This window comes from Saccopteryx bilineata, chromosome 2, assembly GCF_036850765.1.
Source record: "Saccopteryx bilineata isolate mSacBil1 chromosome 2, mSacBil1_pri_phased_curated, whole genome shotgun sequence".
In the NCBI taxonomy this organism is placed as follows: Eukaryota; Metazoa; Chordata; class Mammalia; order Chiroptera; family Emballonuridae; genus Saccopteryx; species Saccopteryx bilineata.
Genome location: NC_089491.1, coordinates 228,838,447 through 228,858,472, shown reverse-complemented (window position 1 = coordinate 228,858,472; position 20,026 = coordinate 228,838,447).

The window sequence follows — 20,026 nt, the reverse complement described above, 5'->3', positions numbered from 1 at the left end:
ATGTTACCATCTATGCATAAAAGTAGAAAGAAAATCATCTAGATCTGGTTTTGCTTGTATGCACATTGAAAAGCCACATTAAGGATGCCCGGAACATATGAGCAGGAGTTCCACAGGGGGAGGAGAGAACTGGGAAGACAGTGGGCATGCTGGGAGGGAGAATATTCACTGTATATTCTTAGTGCTTCAAATAATTTTAGTCTGACCAGGCAGTGGTGCAACGGGTAGAGCGTCGGACTGGGACACAGAGGACCCAGGTTCAAGACCCCGAGGTCGCCAGTTTGAGTGCGGGCTCATCTGGTTTGAGCAAGGCTCACCAGCTTGAGCCCAAGGTCACTGGCTTGAGCAAGGGGTCACTCAGTCTGCTTTAACCCCCCGGTCAAGGCACATATGAGAAAGCAATCAATGAACAACTAAGGTGCCACAACGAGGAGTTGATACTTCTCATCTCTCTCCCTGTCTGTCTGTCCCTCTCTGTTCCTCTCTCTGTCACAAAAATTTAAAAAAAAATTTTAACTTCGTGTCTGTTTCCTACTCAATAGTAAGTGTATCCATTGATTACCCATAATCTTTGTCAAAGTTCTAACTGGCTCTTCCTGTTCTCCTGCCATGGGCTGGCCAGACCATGGCCCCTCTGGCTCTGCCGCAAAGACAGGAATTTCCAACACTGACCTGTGCAGTGAGAGGGGACAGAATGGAGCTGGATGAAAAAGGGAGAATGGTGAGGAGTCAGGACTCCAGGCCCAGCCATGCCCTCCCTGTTTAGCCCCGGGTAAGTCCCCTGCCCTCTGTGAGCCACAGTTTCATCACCTGTGAGATGGGGAGGCACAGGTCCCATTGCCCCTGGTCCCAGGAAGGCAGCAGGAAGCCTGGGGCCCAGGGAGGGGCTCCTCCTTGTGGAGGTGTCTGAACGGGAGGGCTGCCAACACAGGCACCCCGGGACAGGGAGGGGCGCTGGACAGCTGGTGCCTAAGAGGTGGAAGCTTCAGAGACTGAATCATCTATGGAGTCCCAAGGCTTCGCCACAGCTTGGCAGGACACAGGCAATGAAAGATAAGCTCAAGAAAACTAGGGAGACAGAAGGAAAGGTGACCTTTTGTCCCATCCTCACTGTAAAGGGCACTGAGGCTAGAAGACAGCTGTGTGTCAGGTGCTCCCCACATGGTTTCTACCTCCAGGAGCCCTGCAAGGTGGGAGTATTGTTCCCGCTTAAAGGCAGGGACACACCCTGTCAGGCGCAGAGAAGTGAAATGACCGATGTCGCACAATTTGTAGGTGCTGGAGCTGGGATGTCTGACTCCAAGGTGTTCTCCCCACACAACCTACATGTCACCTTCGAGCTGGACCCAGGGTGAGTTCTCCCCATTGCCTGCCCTACAAGTTGTATTGTCACCACTCACGCCTGTCCATTACCTCGAAACCCCCCTTGTTGGCTAAAGTCATACTGTGATGGATGATGGACATCCTTCAGCAGAGGGTAAGTGACTGGAGGTGGCACAAAGGGGACTCTGAGGTGCTGGTCATGTCCTGTCTCACGGGCGTGTTCAGTCCGGGGCACTCACAGAACTGCACACCTGTGCCATGTTCACATTCCTGCCTGCACCTCGTACCGCCACGTACCCTTACCCTGCACTGTCCTTAACCCCAAGAGCCCTGACAGGAAGGGGAGGTTAAGGTTTATATAGAAAAATACAAATGCTCTTTTTAAAAAGGATTTCCTACTTGTCATGGCTGTGGCCACACGGTACCATTTGATAAAAACTGCCCTGTCCCTGGGGTGGGGGTGGGGGGCAGTGAAGACCATGGTCACAGGGCTGGCTCCAGGTGCGGTGTGGACCGAGCTGTTTGCCACTCCCGAATGCTTACATAACAGTGAAATGGAACAACCTGTACTCCCATGAGGGTCAAGAACTTCCTTCCTCCTTGTGTATGTCTCCTTGACCTCTGGTTCAGTCTAGACAAATACTGGCCTAAGCGCAATCATGCAGAACCACTCCCCAGTAAATATTTGTCTGAGCTGCAGTTCTGGGAGAAAGGACCGCAACACCCCCGGCTCCTTTAACAGAAGACACTGAGCTCTCTGAGAGCCAAGCCTAGAGCCCGTGCTTTCCTCCCCCTCCCCCACCCCCCTGCTTTTTCTGGTTTTGGCCATTGAGGAGCCAATGAGACTTGAAGATGTCTAAATTGGGAGCAAAGTGGAAACGATGTGGATCTGACTTTCCAAAGAAATGGGAAAAAAGAAAAACAAGTGCTTTTGAATTTCAAGGTGTCAAAGCTGGCATTAAAAAAAATGTCAATAAGTAAATGCTCATATCCACAGTTGGTATTCTTTTTAAGGAGTATTTTCTGGGGGGACAGACCTCACCACCCATTCTGACTCCCTGCAATGCATAAGGACATTAGAAATGACGGTTCAGGAGTCCTGTGGGGAGCAGCCAGCCGCTCCTGGCTGCCGCAGACTGAGGACCTGTGAGGCCGTCCTGCTCAAGAACAACAGGCTCTGTATGTTTCTGCCGCTGCAGGGCACAGCCAGGGGACATGTAAAAGATGTTTTGTGTGTTTTAAAAATCTTTAAACATCATTCCTGCCTTCCCTGTTAACCTTATTATTGTCTTCTCCAGCATTTAGTGACATTTTATGTCACCATCTCTCCAGGGAGGTGCAGAGAAGGCTTTGGAATTAAAGGACCAGAAGTAGAAGGTAGAGTGCGCAGTTTCATTAGTTGAATGATGCTTGCTCTGAACTAAATTGTCCCCTCTAAAATTCCTGAGTTGAAGCCCAAACTGCCAATGTGATGGTATTTGGAGGTGGAGCCTCTGGGAGGTGATTAGGTTTCAATGAGGTCGGGAGGGAGGTGAGGCCCTCATAGTGGGATTAGTGTGGCAAAATCCAAAGGAAAAAAATGTCCCGTCTTCCTGGGCAGCTGCTAAGGAGAGCAGACAGCATCCGGCAGCCCAGGCCCCTCCCCGCAGATATCACTCACTCCATCCTGCAGTCCAGACTCCTCCCTGCAGATATCACCCCATCCCACAGATATCACTCCATCCTGCAGCCCAGACTCCTCCCTACAGATATCACTCCATCCTGCAGCCCAGACTCCTCCCTGCAGCCCAGACTCCTCCCTGCAGATATCACCCCATCCCACAGATATCACTCCATCCTGCAGATATCACTCCATCCTGCAGTCCAGACTCCTCCCTGCAGATATCACTCCATCCCGCAGATATCACTCCATCCTGCAGCCCAGACTCCTCCCTGCAGATATCACTCCATCCTGCAGATATCACTCCATCCTGCAGCCCAGACTCCTCCCTGCAGATATCACTCCATCCCGCAGATATCACTCCATCCTGCAGCCCAGACTCCTCCCTGCAGATATCACTCCATCCCGCAGATATCACTCCATCCTGCAGCCCAGACTCCTCCCTGCAGATATCACTCCATCCCGCAGATATCACCCCATCCTGCAGCCCAGACTCCTCCCTGCAGATATCACTCCATCCCGCAGATATCACTCCATCCTGCAGCCCAGACTCCTCCCTGCAGATATCACTCCATCCTGCAGTCCAGACTCCTCCCTGCAGATATCACTCCATCTTGCAGCCCAGACTCCTCCCTGCAGATATCACTCCATCCTGCAGCCCAGACTCCTCCCTGCAGATATCACCCCATCCCGCAGATATCACTCCATCCTGCAGTCCAGACTCCTCCCTGCAGATATCACTCCATCCCGCAGATATCACTCCATCCTGCAGCCCAGACTCCTCCCTGCAGATATCACTCCATCCTGCAGCCCAGACTCCTCCCTGCAGATATCACTCCATCCTGCAGCCCAGACTCCTCCCTGCAGATATCACCCCATCCCGCAGATATCACTCCATCCTGCAGCCCAGACTCCTCCCTGCAGATATCACTCCATCCCACAGATATCATTCCATCCTGCAGATATCACTCCATTCTGCAGCCCAGACTCCTCCCAGCAGATATCACTCCACCCCACAGCCCAGACCCTTCCCCACAGATATCACTCCCACAAAGGACCCCACAAATCTCCTGGTTGGGCCCATTCCTGTCCTGCCCTGAGGAGAGTAACCTTTTTTTCTCCAAACCTGGAATCTGGACAGGCTGTCATGATGAGTTACGTTGACCCTGGCAGAAATACATATTTTAACTGATACCTGTTTTCTCCAAGGTCTACACGTCTGTGAACTTTCTCTGGCTTCCTTCGTCTCTCACAGCAATGGGGTGAAGACATCTGTTAGGTTTCTTATTTAAGCAAAGACTTTGAGAGCCTTGCCCCATCCCAGTTAATATGGGTAAACTGAGTCTAAAAGTTATGTGAAAAACTCAACTCACGAGAACAGCCAAGAAAATTCTGTTGGGGGTGGGTGACAGTGAAATAATGAGACATTCCCACAAGAAGCTTAAATGTGCTATAAAGCCACAGAAATAAAGAGCACTTGATCCCAGCACACAAACAGGCAGACAGATCAACAAGAGAACTACGCTTAAAAACAGTCAGGAAAAAAGTGTGAAATAAAGGGCATGTTTCAAACTGGTGGACAGAAGGTGGGTTAGCTCATAAATGCATAGGACAACTGGGAAAGAGTAAAAGACCTCTAGTTTGATACTCAAAGCAAAAATAAGTTCCAGATGGAGATGTTATAATTTTTTTAAAAAAAGCTGTAACAGAGCTAGAACAGACACAGATTTATTTTTATACTCCCAGATTATGACAGTCTTTCCCAAAAGTCAGAAATCCCTAAAGACAAGACTGAAGAATTAAAATTTTCTTTGCGGCAAAAACAAAAGACTATTAACAGATTCAAGAAATAAATGATAAACTTGGGAAAATAATTTGCATCACCTGTGATAAAGTAGCAGATTTCTTAATATTCCAAAAGTTTTTAACATTTAGAAACAGGTCAGCCTCTCAACAGAAAGATGGTCAAAACACAGGGACAACTAGTCACAGAAAAGAACGCAAATGTTTTAAAAACAGATAAAGATATGCTCATTTTCATGCATAATGATATAAATGCAAATTAAAATTATCCGGAGAACTCCGTTACTACTTGCCAATGAGTAAAGGTCATCTGTGAAATGGATCTGTCCACCGGGCCTTCACCACAGTGTATAAGCAGTCAGAATAGTCAGGATCTATTATCATCATTACTGAGGAGAAGGGACATTATTAAAATTGCGTAGCATACATACCCTCTGACCGCTCAGTTATGTAAGAATTTGGGGGACTTAGATCTGTGTGTGAGCTGCTTCCCAGACATATGTGCAGGTGTTGTCACTGCCCCATTGTATCAGCAAAAGATCAGAAGCCTTCTAAATGCCCATTGAGGGAGCTTGTTAAAGACGGTGTGGATATCCATGCAGTGGGACCGTATTCAAGTATTAAAAGGAATGAGGCAGGGGTCTAATTGGATGTACTAATAAGGAGCAATCTTCAGTGTGTTGCTAAGCAGGAAAAAAAATAAGCATGGCCTGACCAGGTGGTGGTTCAGTGGATAGAGCATTGAGCTGGGACGCTGAGGTCTCAGGTTCGAAACCCCGAGGTCACTGGCTTGAGAACAAGCTTATTCACATGATCCCATGATCCCTGACTTGATGCCCAAGATCTCTGGCTTGAGCAAGGAGTCACTGGCTCCACTTAAGCCCCTATCAAGGCATGTATGAGAAAGCAATCAATGAACAAGGGCTACTTCTCATCTCTTTTTCTCTTCCTGTCTATCTCCCTGTCTCTTGCTAAAAAATTTTAAAAATAAGCACGATGCCGATTGGTGTGTACTGTATTTCATTTGTACATAAAAGCCGGATATTCTTGCATATGCATAGACTGTCTCTGAAAGGAGATTCAAGAACCCTTCCATCGGCTCTGAGCAGCATCCCTTTAAATAATTTATTTTCTTTACATGGGCCTTTTTTTTTTTACCTCTTGAAAGGCAAATCTAATTTTTTTAGTTTGTAAGGGATGTTATTAACTAACGCCTTAGGGGAATCAGCCAGGCAGTTGGTTTGAAATCCTTGCTGTTAGACATTTTACATCCGATTCCCCAGACTTCTTTGTTAGAGAAATGGCCTGCCTGACAAATGAGGTGGGAACACTATACCTGCGGAGGCCCAGACTTTCAACAGCAACAACAAAAAGCCCTTTGAAATTCAGCAGTTCATTCTCGCTTTAATTTAGTAATTCAGTGTAAGCTGTCCCGGTGCTTAACACCAGCCCGCCTGGTCTCTCCACGCGCGCTCGGGGAGCTACCTGGAGGCCGACTCTGGGACGCGGATTATCCCGTAGCCGCAGTACCTGGGACTACTCTGTCTTCTAGTGGCGAGAGGTTGCTATAACAACCAGGCCACTGCCGCAGAGCTTGCCAGGGCGGATTCCCTGGGTGTCCAGCCTTAAGACTTTCAATAGAGGGCGCTGATGAGACGGCTGTGTTTGAGAGATGGAGCTACAGGTGTTTTCCCGCGTAACAGTGGTTACTCTGGATTTTGCACATGCACACACAAAAACACTAAAAAGACTCGCGAACTGCATAATTATGAGCCTAATGAGTTATTGTGTTTTTTTAATCCAAATTCTGATATTCTAATTAAAGTAAATTTAGCGAGAGAGGAAGGAAAGGAGAAAGAGAGAGGAATATCGAGCTGTTCCTGTATGTGCTCTGACTGGGAATCGAACTGGCAACCTCCGTGCACCTGGACGATGCTCTAGCCAAATGAGCTATCCAGCCAGGGCCAAATTCTGATATTCTATACTTAACCAACAAAACTCCTGCCTAGAACGAGGGCTATGCTTATCAGCTGCCTGCCTCAGTTTGACTTCAACGAGTGCCCAGATGCTTCTCACCTGTGGCGCCTGTAGTCATGTGCTCCCCATGTGCTATCCATCCACAGGGTTGTAGGGGGCCCACGTTACCAAGTCTGGCCACATAACCAAACATTCAGGGTGGGTCTAGAACAGTGGTCAGCACACTTTTTTTTCCCCCTTTATAGAACCAGATGGTCAATATTTTTGGATTTATGATACACACCCTCTGTAACTGGTACTCAACTCTGCCTTTGCCACGTACATACTGCCCTAGACAGTATATAAGTGAAGGTGTGATTGTGTTCCAATAAAACTTTATACGTACTGGCAGTGGGTTTCCGCGGTCTGCTATCCCATGTAGTCTGGGGCAGTTCAGCAGTGGCACGTGCCCAGGGGATGACTGCTGTTTGCTGAGTCAGCATGCCAACTGCCAGTCAGTCTCAAGTTCAGTGTGTCCAGACCAGGCTGCATCAAACCACCCAGAATTTCTCACCTGCTCATCTTCTTCCAAAGATTCCGTGAACGCAGAGCCCAGAAAAATGCCTTCTGCCTCATTTTCTCCACAACTCCATGTGGGCCTCCCTCCTTCCCTTTGATGGCTTTCTTTCTCCTTTTTGTCCTTTTCTCTTTAATTTTTTAAATAATTAATTTGAGAGAGAGAAAGGGAGAGAGAGAGAGAGAGAGAGAGAGACATTGATTTGTTGATCCACTTATTTACAATATGTATTCATTGGTTGATTCTGGTATGTGCCCTAACTGACCCAGGATGGAGCCCAGAGGTGGATTAAGGTCAGTTGAGGCCCCGGACACAGAAGAAAAAATTGGGCCCCTTAAAAAAGAGAAACAGGAAAAATAAAAATACATGTTAACCATAGTTTTAAATAAATAAATATTATGTACTATTAATGTTAAAATTGCACATATGAAACCAAACTTGGTGTCACTAGAAAAAAAGTGTAAAGTTGGGGTTTTGCATGGCCCTTCAGCAGTCGGGGTCCAGGACACGCGCCCAGTGCGCCTGCCATTAAATCCGCCTCTGATGGGGCCCCCAGCCTTGGGGTGACAGGATGACACTCAACCCAGCTGAGCTACCCGGCCAGGGCCCTTCCTTCTCTCTTTTAATGTCAGGTCAGCCCTTTAGTATGTGCCCTCCACTTCCCGAATTCCCAAATTCCTGACTGGAAGGGGTTCAGTCCTGCCCATTCTTGGGAACTTGCTTAAAATACCTGATGCTTTGGGGGTTTTCTTTTTATTTACCAGAAGTATCAAAAGCTACCCTTTATTTTTATTTTAGTGAGAGAGGAAGGGGGGAGAGAAAAGGACAGAGAGAGAGTGAGAGAGGAACATCAATCTGTTCCTGTATGTGCCCTGACCGGAAATTGAACTGGCAACCTCTGCGCCTCAGGAAGATGCTCTAACGCCAACCAAGCTCTTCGGCCAGAGCAAGGCCATCCTTTAAAGCAAAGTAGGCAGGAGGCATCGATGTGGTATGTGTCCAGCACACAGCCTTGGAAGGCAGCCACTGACCACTAAGAGGAAGCTCCCGTGGTTCATTTACAGGTTAGCCCCAAAGGAGCAATCTAATTTTCTGATTTCTGGCATACAATAGTATATTAGTTACATTAGTTTCTGGTGTACAATATAGCGAATCAAAATCTGTATACCTTATAATGTGAAAATCCCACTAATTCCTGCAACCATCTGTCACTTTGCAAACTTCTTGCAATATTATTGACTATACTCCCCCTTCACCTTTTTTTTTTTTTTTTTTTGTATTTTTCTGAAGTGAGAAGCAGGAAGACAGACAGACTCCTGCATGTGCCTGACTGGGATCCACATGGCAAGCCCACTAGGGGGTGATACTCTGCCCATCTGGGCCACTGCTCCATTGCAACCGGAGCCATTCTAGTGCCTGAGGTGGAGGCCATGGAACCATCCTCAGAGCCTGGGCCAACTTTGCTCCAATGGAGCCTTGGCTGAGGGAGGGGAAGAGAGAGATAGAAAGGAGAGGGGGAGGGGTGGAGAAGCAGATGGGTGCGTACCCTGTGTGCCCTGGCCGGGAATTGAACCTGGGACTTCCACTCGCCAGGCTGATGCTTTACTGCTGAGCCAGCCAGCCAGGCCCCCTCATCTTTTTCATCCATTGCCCACCCCACTCCCTTTGGCAAGCATCCCTTTGATCTCTGCTTTTGAGTCTGTTTTTGTTTTGTTTTGTTCTATTTTTAAGATTTCACACATAATTGAAATCATATATGGTGTTTGTCTTCCTCTGTCTGACTTACTTCACTAGGCATAATACCTTCTAGGGTCCATCCATGTTGGAGCAAATGGCAAGATTTCATTCTCTTCTATGGCTGAATAATATTCCATTGTATATAGGTACCACATCTTCTTTATCCATCTATTGAAGGACACCTAGGTTACTTCTATATCTTTGCTATTGTAAATAACACTGCAATAAATGTAGCATATAGCTTTTTGAATTAGTGTTTTCATTTCCTTTAGATAAATTCCCAGAAGTGGATTTGCTGGGTCACATGGTTATAGAGCACCTAGCGCCACAGAAATGTTGAGTAACCTTAACCTTTTCTTTTTGTTGTTTGCTGGCTTCTCCCTGAAGTCAGTATCTCCATGCTTCCTAGCCTGTTCCCTTTGTCGCCTCTTCTCTTCTTGAACAGCGTTTCACCAGTTCTTCATATTAACTTCTCTGCCAACATAAACAGTGAGGTTTCTGTTTTCTTTATCGGGCCCTGAATGATCAACTATAATGATTAAGTGTGTTTTCTGGGGGATAAGAATACACAGTGAAAACCTCAATGGTGAAAAATCACAACTGGGTTTATAGTAGCAACTTCCTTTTGGTGAGAACAAGTCACACTGACCATATATTGAATGCTTGTTACATGCCTGGCATTGTTCTAAACTGTTGGCCCAGAATCTCAAAATGTGGCTTTATTTGGCCCAATAAAGTCATTACTGATGTAATTAAGGTAAAGGCCTGTAAATGAGATCATCTCGGATTAGGGTGGGCCTTAGATCTAATGATTGGTGTTCTTATAAGAAGAGGAAAAGACACACTGAGAAGAAGGCCACGTAAAGACAGAAGCAGAGATTGAAGGGATGCATCCACAAGCCAAGGACATTTAGAGCCTCTAGAAACTGGAAGAGGCAGGAAGGACCCTCCCCGGGAGCCCCAAAGAGAGTAAGGCCCTGCCAATGTCTAGATTTTGGACTTCTGGCTTCTAGAACTCTGATAGAATAAATCTTTGCTGCTCCAAGCCACAGATTTATGGTAAGTGGTTATGATAGCCACAGGAAACTAATGTAATCACTCACTGATTTCATTAACGCAAAATCATTCCAACTTTGTGTTTAAAGAGCCATCTGCAAACCTGGGTCTTTTCTACGGCTATCCTGGGTCTTCCCAGAGCAAGCACATGCTCTGTTCTTCATGCTACCTTCAGGACTCTCCTAGCCAAGTTCGGGGACTAATGAGACTAATCGCCACATGGACCTCATCTGCTCACTGTTGGGTGTTGTGTACTGGGTCACCCCATGGCCTAGAGTGGGACTCTGTCCCTCACCAGTGCTTGGAGACCCTCTGTGGTCACCCAGGGGTGGAGTCCTTCCTCCACACACCCCACGGGAGCTTACAGACCTGGGACTGAAGGGGGCTTAGATTATGCTGAGAAATTGATTTCTAAGAGCTGCTAAAGCTGGAAGAGTTATCCTTGGAAAGAAAGGAAGGCGATCCCAGCAACTTCCCAAGAATTCTGGGCTCCCTGCTCAGAAGAGGTACCATCAGTGCACTTCCAGAAGTCTGTTGCTCTCTTTCTAGACTTCCACTACTCATTGTCTCGCTGAACTTGACAACTGAATAGAAGTTTAGTGTCCTGAGAGTGTCTAAAGCTTACTTGGGGACCTCACTGGGCTCCAAGCAAGCACCCACCAGGCTCCAGGTGCTCAGGGCTCCCGGTGCAGGCACTTTGAAATGTTCTCAACGTGACCACCAGGGGGCAGCCGCACCCAGAGTTCCTTCCTCCACACGTGGAGCCCAGCAGATACACAGCAAAGGAGTTGGTACCAGGCCTTCAGGTTTTGCTGACCTCAAGCAGGCAGACACTCAGGACACCTGAGGGGCAATTACTCAAAACCTTGACCACTTGTTATCCATTCGTAGCTTTCTGTACATTTCTTTTGTCCTCAGGCTCTCATAGCCCATGTTTATCCCCCTTACTCTGCCTTATTACTTACCTGCCCATGGAGAAGTCGCCAGGGGATGCAGATTTAAGATAGGGTGCACTGGAGAGACACACGCATTGGTCTGCACTTACCTTGCCCAGCGATGCAAAGATTATGAACTTCATAGTCGTTCTCTCTGCCCGCCAGCGTACTTAAAACTCTTGCTGTGTCTGCTGTGTCTGCTGTCCCATGGTGGTAGCATCCTGAGGGGGGATGGAGTTCAGAGCCAGTGCGAAGGCGGTTTCCAACCACATCTCCCAGCCTGCGGCTGGGCTACCCTTCAGCTCAGTGGGCTTTCCTTTCCCTTAACAGCCCGGCAGTCTGCTGCACTGCCTCTGTCTCCCCGAGCCGACCTCTGGGTGTACAGTGCAGGGGCATTCGGACCTTTCTGGAAAATGAATCGTCTGATACTATTAAATGGTATCCTTAAAAAAATATTGAGTTAGTGTACACAAGAATTGAGTAAATTCACAGCCCCCCACCCCCGCACCATTCACTCAGTCCCTGCCCTTGTGGTCATGGTGAGTACCTGTCACCTCTGAGTACGGCCTGTCCTCCTCTCCCACCTCACCAGTGTCCAGGAGCCCCTGGCCAGTTAAGCCAGAGAAGGACAAGAGCCAGAAGTTAGGGAGGCAGGGTTCCTACTGACTTCTAATTGGTTCATTGAGCAACCGATAACCTTGGATGGGTACTTAAAACTTCTCTGCCTCAGCTCGCTCAGCAGTTAAGTGACAGTTGATGTTGGAGCTAGCTTTTCAAGGCTAACTGTCCAGTGAATTGCATATCTATTCTGGAGAAGTTTTAAAGCCAGGCCAGGTGGCTCTAGCACAGGTGAGGTATGAAGGTTGGCGAATTTTCCCCAGTCCAAAGCTAGCTCTCAGTCTTGCAGGCGGTTCAGAGGCTTGATTGTGTGCACATAGTGGGTCTGCCTCTCCAGGACAGACTCCCACATAATGAGGAGCGAAATTGGAGTCGTAACACACAGCTGCACAGTGACAGAGTGAGGGGACTGGTCCGAAGGGAGAGTCATACCAGTGTGATGTGCCAGGTGAGGGCTGCCTGATGCAGCATCTTATGGTGGGGTTGGGGCCTGGGGTCCCCTGGCCAGGACCACGTTGAGGACAGTGCTGCCAGAGATCCTTCCTGCTTCTGCCACCAAGACTAGGCAGCCCTTCAGATGCAAGGTCCTCTCTCTGACTGCTTTCTTTGAACTGTGACCTGGGGCTGGAGGGGAGCTATTCTTTCTCTTTAAAGCAGAGGGTATAAATCCATGGTCTTTGGGTAGAATTCAGCTCAAGGTCATATTTTGTTTGGCCCACACAGTTTTAAAAAATTGAATTAGTTGCCAATATATTTTTTAGTTGCCAATATTTGAAAATCAGGACATTTCAAATAAATATCCAGATTTCCAGTTTATTTTTAAAACCCACAGGTTCATCAAGACGGTGCCACATTTTTGGTTTGCTGAGAACGCATTCAGCTGAGGAACAAAAACCTATCCTGGGAAGGCGGGGGCTCCGTCTGCCTCTTCCTCTGCCTGGGGCTTTGCTCCCCTGTGTCTGTCTGCTGGCGCCAGCGCATAGACACAGAGTTTAACCACCCAATAGCAACCTGACACCCTTATTTCCCCTGAGGCTGCCTCATCAGAGCCTCCCAAGAACCTACATCCACTTTCTAAATATATTCTATTGATATTCAGAGAACACACACCGCAGATCCTGATAAAAGACTTTAATGTTTAAAAACAATCTTAATAATACCACAAAAGGCATGTTGCCCTATCCACTGAACATAAAAAGTACTGCATATCAGATATGTATTCAGATTGCATTTTTAAAGAGCTCAGAACAGTACTTGGACATAGGAAGCAGTCTGTTACACCAAAATTTAAAATATGGCAACAAGCATTTGGAAACTTGCAGCTTACAAGAGGTTTGAGGGCGCAAGGAGTGAGCAGAACAGCTGGTCCCTCAGGGACAGAGAGGATTGGCGCTTGTGACATCGCCCTCTTTGGGAAAAGTCACGGGAGTCTCAGTGGGGGAAGTGAAATGGTGATATCAAAGTCGGTGTGACGCTGTGATCGCACGGTGAGTCATATGCGCTCTGGGTCCCTCTCTACACCCGAGCTCCCAGCCTGCCTTTCCTTCAATAAGGGGTGATATGTGTCATCTGAAGCAAGGAACCACAATGGGGCCCAAGATGGTGGGGAAAATATTGTGTGCATGTGAGTATTTCTTGGGTTGTGTGTGTGGGATCATTGGCTTTCATTAGATTTTCAGAGGACTCTATGGCTCCAAGAACCAGCCTTGAGACTCTAGGAATCCATGCCAGGGTTCTGCCCGGGGCTGTGCCAGCAGGAGCCTCCGTGCACACCCGGAGGCATCACTGTCCATTACAGGAAACCAGGACTGGCATCAGACAGGGATGGATTTTTCCATCTGAGGATGGCCAACGGTGCTCTGTGTTGCTTTTAATTTATATTATGTGCAGGTTGTGAACAATTGTTTTATTTAAATATTGCACCTTCTTCCAGAATGCCCAAGCAGGCCAGGGTGCAGGGAGTCGCAGCATGCTAACACTGCCCAAGGCAGCTGGAGAAGGCTGAAACCCACAGCACATGTGCCTGTGACTCTCAGGTCAGGTCATGCTGACAAGGCTTCCTTCTCCTGCTGTGAGCAACCCTCCTGGTTCCATCCACTTCCACCCCTCTCCCTTTCCCCTCTCTCATCTGAGAGGAGGAGGAGGGCAGAGGGAAAGGCAGGGCCTTTTAAAGTCATGTGCCCATTGTGGTTGGATTGTGTCCTTTCAAAAGATTTGTTCAAGTCCCTGGTACCTGCAAATGTGACCTTATTTGGAAATAGGTTCTTTGCGGATGTGTTCAAAGTATGATGAAGTCCCTGGGGTAGGCGCTAATCCAATGACTAATATCTCCGGGCTGTGGGGAGAGGCAGGCTGTGCATGGCTGCCATAGCAGAGAATCTCAACCACATGGCCTAAAGCCACAGAACTCGTTGTCTTATGTAGCACTCGCCGGGTAAAACAGACACTGGAGATGCTTGGAGAGTTTAAGACAAATCTTTATGGCCAAAAGAATTAGAGAACAAAACAAAGGAAAATAAACCTGCGCAGGGGTGGACTCTAGTGGAAGTAATAAGAGCCACACCGAGCGCCTACAGTCTAGGGGTTTTTATAGCGTAGCAAGCAAGCAGTTCATACAGAAGCAAAGTTGGCATTTAGCAATTGGCTCCCCTAAATTAAATTCTAGTCACGTGCCTTAGTAACTAGTCATACAGTTGAAAGCCCCAGCTGGAAATATCCCTATCTATCCCCTAGGATGTGGTTACATTTACTGTCTTAGGAGTTCTTTGTGACTTCTTTATCTCAAGGACTCCTTAGCTCCTAACCATCCTGGGAGTCTAGCGACTTCTCTATCTCAAGGACTCTTCAGCTCCTAGCCATCCTGGGAGTCTGGGCTCACCTGTTTACTGGACTAGTTCCTTTGAAGTTATTTCTAAAGCCTATTAATATATTTTATAGCTTTTATTCGAATGTCACATTTCCTCCTCTTCTTTGTCCTAGTTAAATCCTTAACTATAACGAAGATTCGTCAACTGTACTGAGGCGTTGGTACGGCTGAGATAAAACCATTATTTTAACTGTTTCTATTCTTTCTTTGATAAAAGCAAATAACTTGTTAAGGATTACGGGTCCAATAGTGAGGGCTAATAATAATACTAACAATGGTCCTGCTAGTGTAGTTATCAATGTAGCTAGCCAAGGTGACAGTTTGAATATAGAAGTGAACCAATCTAAATTGTCATTATTTTGCTGAATGTGCTCTGCTAACTGTTTTATCTTATCTATCTTATCCTGGATTTCATTGCTGTTATCAGTTAAATTAAAACAACACATTCCTTTTATTTTCTCACAACCCTGGTGGTGGAATAATAATAGATAATCAATAGCCGCCCGATTATCTAAAATAGCTTGACGTAATTGCTGCTGTTCATTATTAAAAAGAGTCAATGCTTGAGACGTTTCGTTGATGCTTTTAGCTAAGTTACAAGCTAAATGCTGGATTTGTCTATGATTGTAAGCACCCCATACTAGATTCCCTACAACACTTAAAATTATGGCATATCCTTCAGCTTCTGACAACAATCGTACTTCATCATGACATTCAGGTCCTACAGGGATGGAGGCAGCACGCCTACTGCGAAGAGTGGTATTATGCTCAAGAAGTAACAAATCATTCTTATTAGGTAAGAAAGTAGCAATCCTAGATAAACAACAAGTGGTGTCAGTAAGATTAGGGGGAATATAATTATACGTCATAGAGTTACAGGTAAAGAACCATCCAGTAGGCAGGGTAACATAGCCATAAATGGAAGGGTATTTGATAGTATTATTACAGGGTAAATAACCAGGGATTGTCTTACAATTTTTACTACAATTAACAAAAAGAACACAAGTATCATTGGGTACAATAATGCTATGGGGAGTATGAATTCGTAATGCATGGCTTGGCAACTGATAAGAAGTTTTTCCCCAGTTTGCTAAATCTAGATAAGTTACAGTCTTATTTGGGATACTGGAGAAGAAAGTTAAATTCCTTATGTCAGCTGCCGGTTTACATACCGGGTGTAGACATTTTCCTAGCATGAAATGAGTATGACTATCCTGTTCAAGGTAAAATGATGAGACATTTAGGGTGCGTGCTAAAGCCACCCATAAATTCTCTGGATGATTCAGGGTTTCCTGGAAAGCAGGTACTGGTTTAATACTGAACAACATACAAAAGAAAACTATTGCTACAATTCGGGTAAGAACCGCACTTTTAAGGGATTGTGGGGATCCGCTTTGACTCTCCATTTTGCTTCCTTCAAGCTCGGTTCTTGAGCTAACTTTACATGTGATAGATGAATCCAGTAAGGTTTTTCAGCTATTCTCACAGCCGTGGGCGTGCTGAACAGTACCTGGAACGGTCCTTGCCACCGAGCGTCAAGGTTCCCGCGACGGTGGTTAAGAATCCATACCCATTGTCCTGGCTCCGGTGGAGTTGGCAGTGGAAGTCCTTTGAGTTGGTCCTTCTGCTGGTCTCTAAGCGCCCGTACTTCTGCACGTATCAGTTGCAATGCCTGTAAGGACTTTAGAAAACTTTGATTAGAACCCTCAATTTCTTCCCTTGTTATTTGTGGAACCAAAGGAGTTGGTTGCCCATACATTAACTCATAAGGAGTCCATTTTCCTGTATAAGGTGTGTTTCGAACCCTATATAATGCAAAAGGGAGTAGCTCTACCCAGTTTTCGCTAGTCTCCTCTCTTAACTTAATTATAGTCTCTTTAAGGGTCCTATTCATCCTCTCGACTTGCCCTGAACTTTGAGGCCGATAAATGCAGTGTAATTTCCAATTGATCCCTAATCTTTTTGCCAATTCTTGTGATACTTTGGACACAAAAGCAGGTCCATTATCTGACCCTACAGCAATGGGAATGCCATATCGTGGAATGATTTCTCTTAAAAGTATTTTACAAACTGTTGAAGCAGTCTCTCCTTTTGTAGGAAAAGCCTCAGTCCATCCAGTAAAGGTGTCTATTAGAACAAGCAAATATTTGTAGCCTAATTTCCCTGGAGTCATTTCAGTAAAGTCTACTTCCCACAGCTCTCCAGGAGCTTTTCCTCGGTGCCTGATGAGAGGAGGTAATTTCTTATTGACAGCATTTACTTTGGCACAGGCTTGACACCTAGACACAACAGAGTGTATGATATCTCTGATTTCTGCTCCCTCATAATATTTTCTTACTAGATGTTCTAGTTTTTGTTGTCCTAAGTGGGAGCTGCTATGTATTTCTTGAATTATTTGTCTTAATACTCCTTGTGGTAGGTATATTCTGTTGTCTGGTAATTCTATCCATCCCTGTTTACTTTTCTTACCCCCTAGTTGCTCACCTTTCTCTTCTTCTTTAGGCTCATACCTCGGTTCTGTTTGCAAAGTAGGGGGTGGGATGAGTAGCAGTTGGTTAACGTGTTCCTCCTCTTCTGCTGCATTCCGTGCCGCTCGATCAGCAAAGTGGTTTCCTTCTACTATAGGGGAATCCCCTTTTTGATGTCCTTTGCAATGTATTATTGCCACCTTTTTAGGCAACCAAATGGCTTCTAATAAAGCCACAATTTCATTCTTATTTTTAATTTCTTTTCCTGCAGTAGTTAATAACCCACGCTCCCGGTAGATGGCGCCATGTACATGGGCAGTGGCAAAGGCATATCTACTGTCTGTATAGATGTTGGCACTTTTCCCTTCAGCAATTCTAAGGGCCTGTGTGAGTCCGATAAGCTCAGCCCGTTGTGCAGATGTGCCTTTAGGCAGTGCCTTTTTCCATAACACAGTATCTTGAGTGGTCACTGCGGTTCCAGCATACCTTTGCCCATCCCGAACATAGCTACTTCCATCTGTGAACAGGGTTAAATCTACCTTCTCATAGGCCTGATCCCGTAGATCTGGTCTGGCTCCTGTAATGGTATCTAATACTTGTCTACAGTCATGGATCACCGATGAGTCTGGCAACGGGAGCAAGGTAGCAGGATTCAAGGCCGTTGTTTTCAAAAATTGTATTGCGGGGGGGTTCAGCAACTGTGCCTGATACTGTGTTAGTCGGGCGTTCGAGATCCACCTATCCGGTGGAGCCCGCAGTACTTGTTCTAAATAGTGCTCTCCAATGACCTGAATGTCTTGACCCAGAGTCAGTTTACTAGCCTCCTTAACAAGGATGGAGGTAGCAGCAAGTGCTCTCAAACAATTGGGCCATCCTGATGACACGGGATCTAGTCTTCTGGACAGATAGGCTATTGGTCTCTTCCAAGGTCCCAGTTCTTGACAGAGGACCCCTAGAGCAATGCCCTTTTTCTCAGTCACAAATAGTTGAAAGGACTTAGACAAGTCTGGCAGGGTTAATGCCGGGGCTGCAACTAGGGCCTCCTTAAGTTTTTGAAAAGACTCTCGTGCCTCCTCTGTCCATACAAATTGTTCCTCTTTTCCCCGTGTTAACTCATGCAAAGGTTTGGCCAGTTCTGCAAATCCTAGTATCCAAAGTCTGCAATATCCCACAGCACCTAAAAATTCTCGCACTTGTCTTTTACTGACAGGCTCAGGAATCTGTAATATGGTCTGAATTCTTTGGCTAGACAAACTACGTTGTCCTCCCCTCAAGTCATACCCCAAGTAACTCACGGTTTGGGTGACAATTTGGGCCTTCTTAGCAGATACTCGATAGCCCATCCGTTGCAATTCTTGGAGTAGTTCTAACGTAGCTTCCTGGCAACTCTCCTGGTTTGGAGCCGCGATAAGGAGATCGTCCACATACTGCAGCAGTACAATTGAAGAGTGGCCGGCTCGAAACTCCTGTAAGTCTTTGCATAAAGCCTCATTAAATATGGTTGGGGAGTTCTTAAAACCCTGAGGGAGCCTGGTCCAAGTGTATTGGCCTGAAAGTCTATTCTCGGGATCATTCCACTCAAAGGCAAACATTTCCTGACTTTGCTTTGCTAATGGAATGCAGAAGAAGGCATCTTTCAAATCTAATACTGAATAGAAAACATGGGTCGGTGGCAATGAACTTAATAGGGTATAGGGGTTTGGCACAGTAGGATGTATGGTCTCTACCCGAGCATTCACTTCACGCAGGTCCTGCACTGGGCGATAGTCTTGAGTTCCAGGCTTTTGCACTGGTAGCAAAGGAGTGTTCCAGGCAGATTGGCATTCCCGGAGAATCCCAGCTTCCAATAAGCGCCTCAAGTGCTGCGCTATACCCTGTTTAGCCCGAGCAGGCACAGGATACTGTCTGATGCGTACTGGGCTAGCATCGCTCCGCAACAGCACTACTACAGGCGGCTGATGTATTGCCAATCCCGGAGGATTGTTCTCTGCCCAAACTCCAGGAACCTGCTGCTTTACTTCCTCGGGGACGCCCTTAAACCCGCTCTTACCTTCCGGGAGGGAGGCAATCAGGTATTCTTCTGATATTGGCACAGTCACTAATACCTTGCCTTCTGCATCTTTCTCCTGGTTGAAGGTTATTGTTGCTTGAAATTTTTGCAACAGATCTCGTCCCAACAGCGGGTAAGGGCAGTCTGGAATAATCAGGAAGGAATGAGTAATAGTCCCTCGCGCCAGGTCCGTAATCCGTGCAGTGGCTCGAGGATATGTGACAGCTTTGCCAGTGACCCCTATTACCTTTGTGGATTCCTTTTGTAATGTCCCAAGTGGTCTCTTTAGGACGGAATAAGTGGCCCCCGTGTCAACTAGAAAGGTAGTTGGTTTCCCTTCAATTGACAGTGTGACCATAGGCTCCTGGGGGCCAACGGAAATGGAGCCTTGGCCCCGTCAATCTAATTGGAGCAAAACTTGTGAGCCTTGTTCCTGATTTACGGCCTGTAGCTTAGGGCAATCCTTCTTCCAATGACCCTTCTCTTTACAATAAGCACACTGGTCTCTATCTAATTGCTTCTGCGGGAAAGTTTTCTTCTTTCCCTTAAAGGGCTGCTGTTTCCCTTTCTTTCCTTTTGATTGCTGTGCCAAGAGTAGTTTTACAGCTGCTCTCCCTATCTCAGGGTCATCGCGATTGACAAAAACTTTCTGTGCTATTTCTAACAACTCACTCTTATTCTTTCCCTCAAATCCTTCTATTTTCTGGAGCTTCTTTCTAATGTCTGGGGCTGCCTGAGTGACAAAGGTTATGTTTATTAGCTTGCGATTTTCCTCTGCCTCAGGATCAATGGGGGTATAAACCCGGTAGGCCTCCATTAGCCGCTCTAAATATGCAGCAGGGGACTCATCCTTCCCCTGAGTTACCTCACCTACCTTACTAAAGTTGGTTGGTTTCTTAGCAGCTGCCCTTATTCCCCTTAATAGAGCCTGGCGATATTGGGTAAGCGATTCCCTATCCCTGTCATTGTTTGGATCC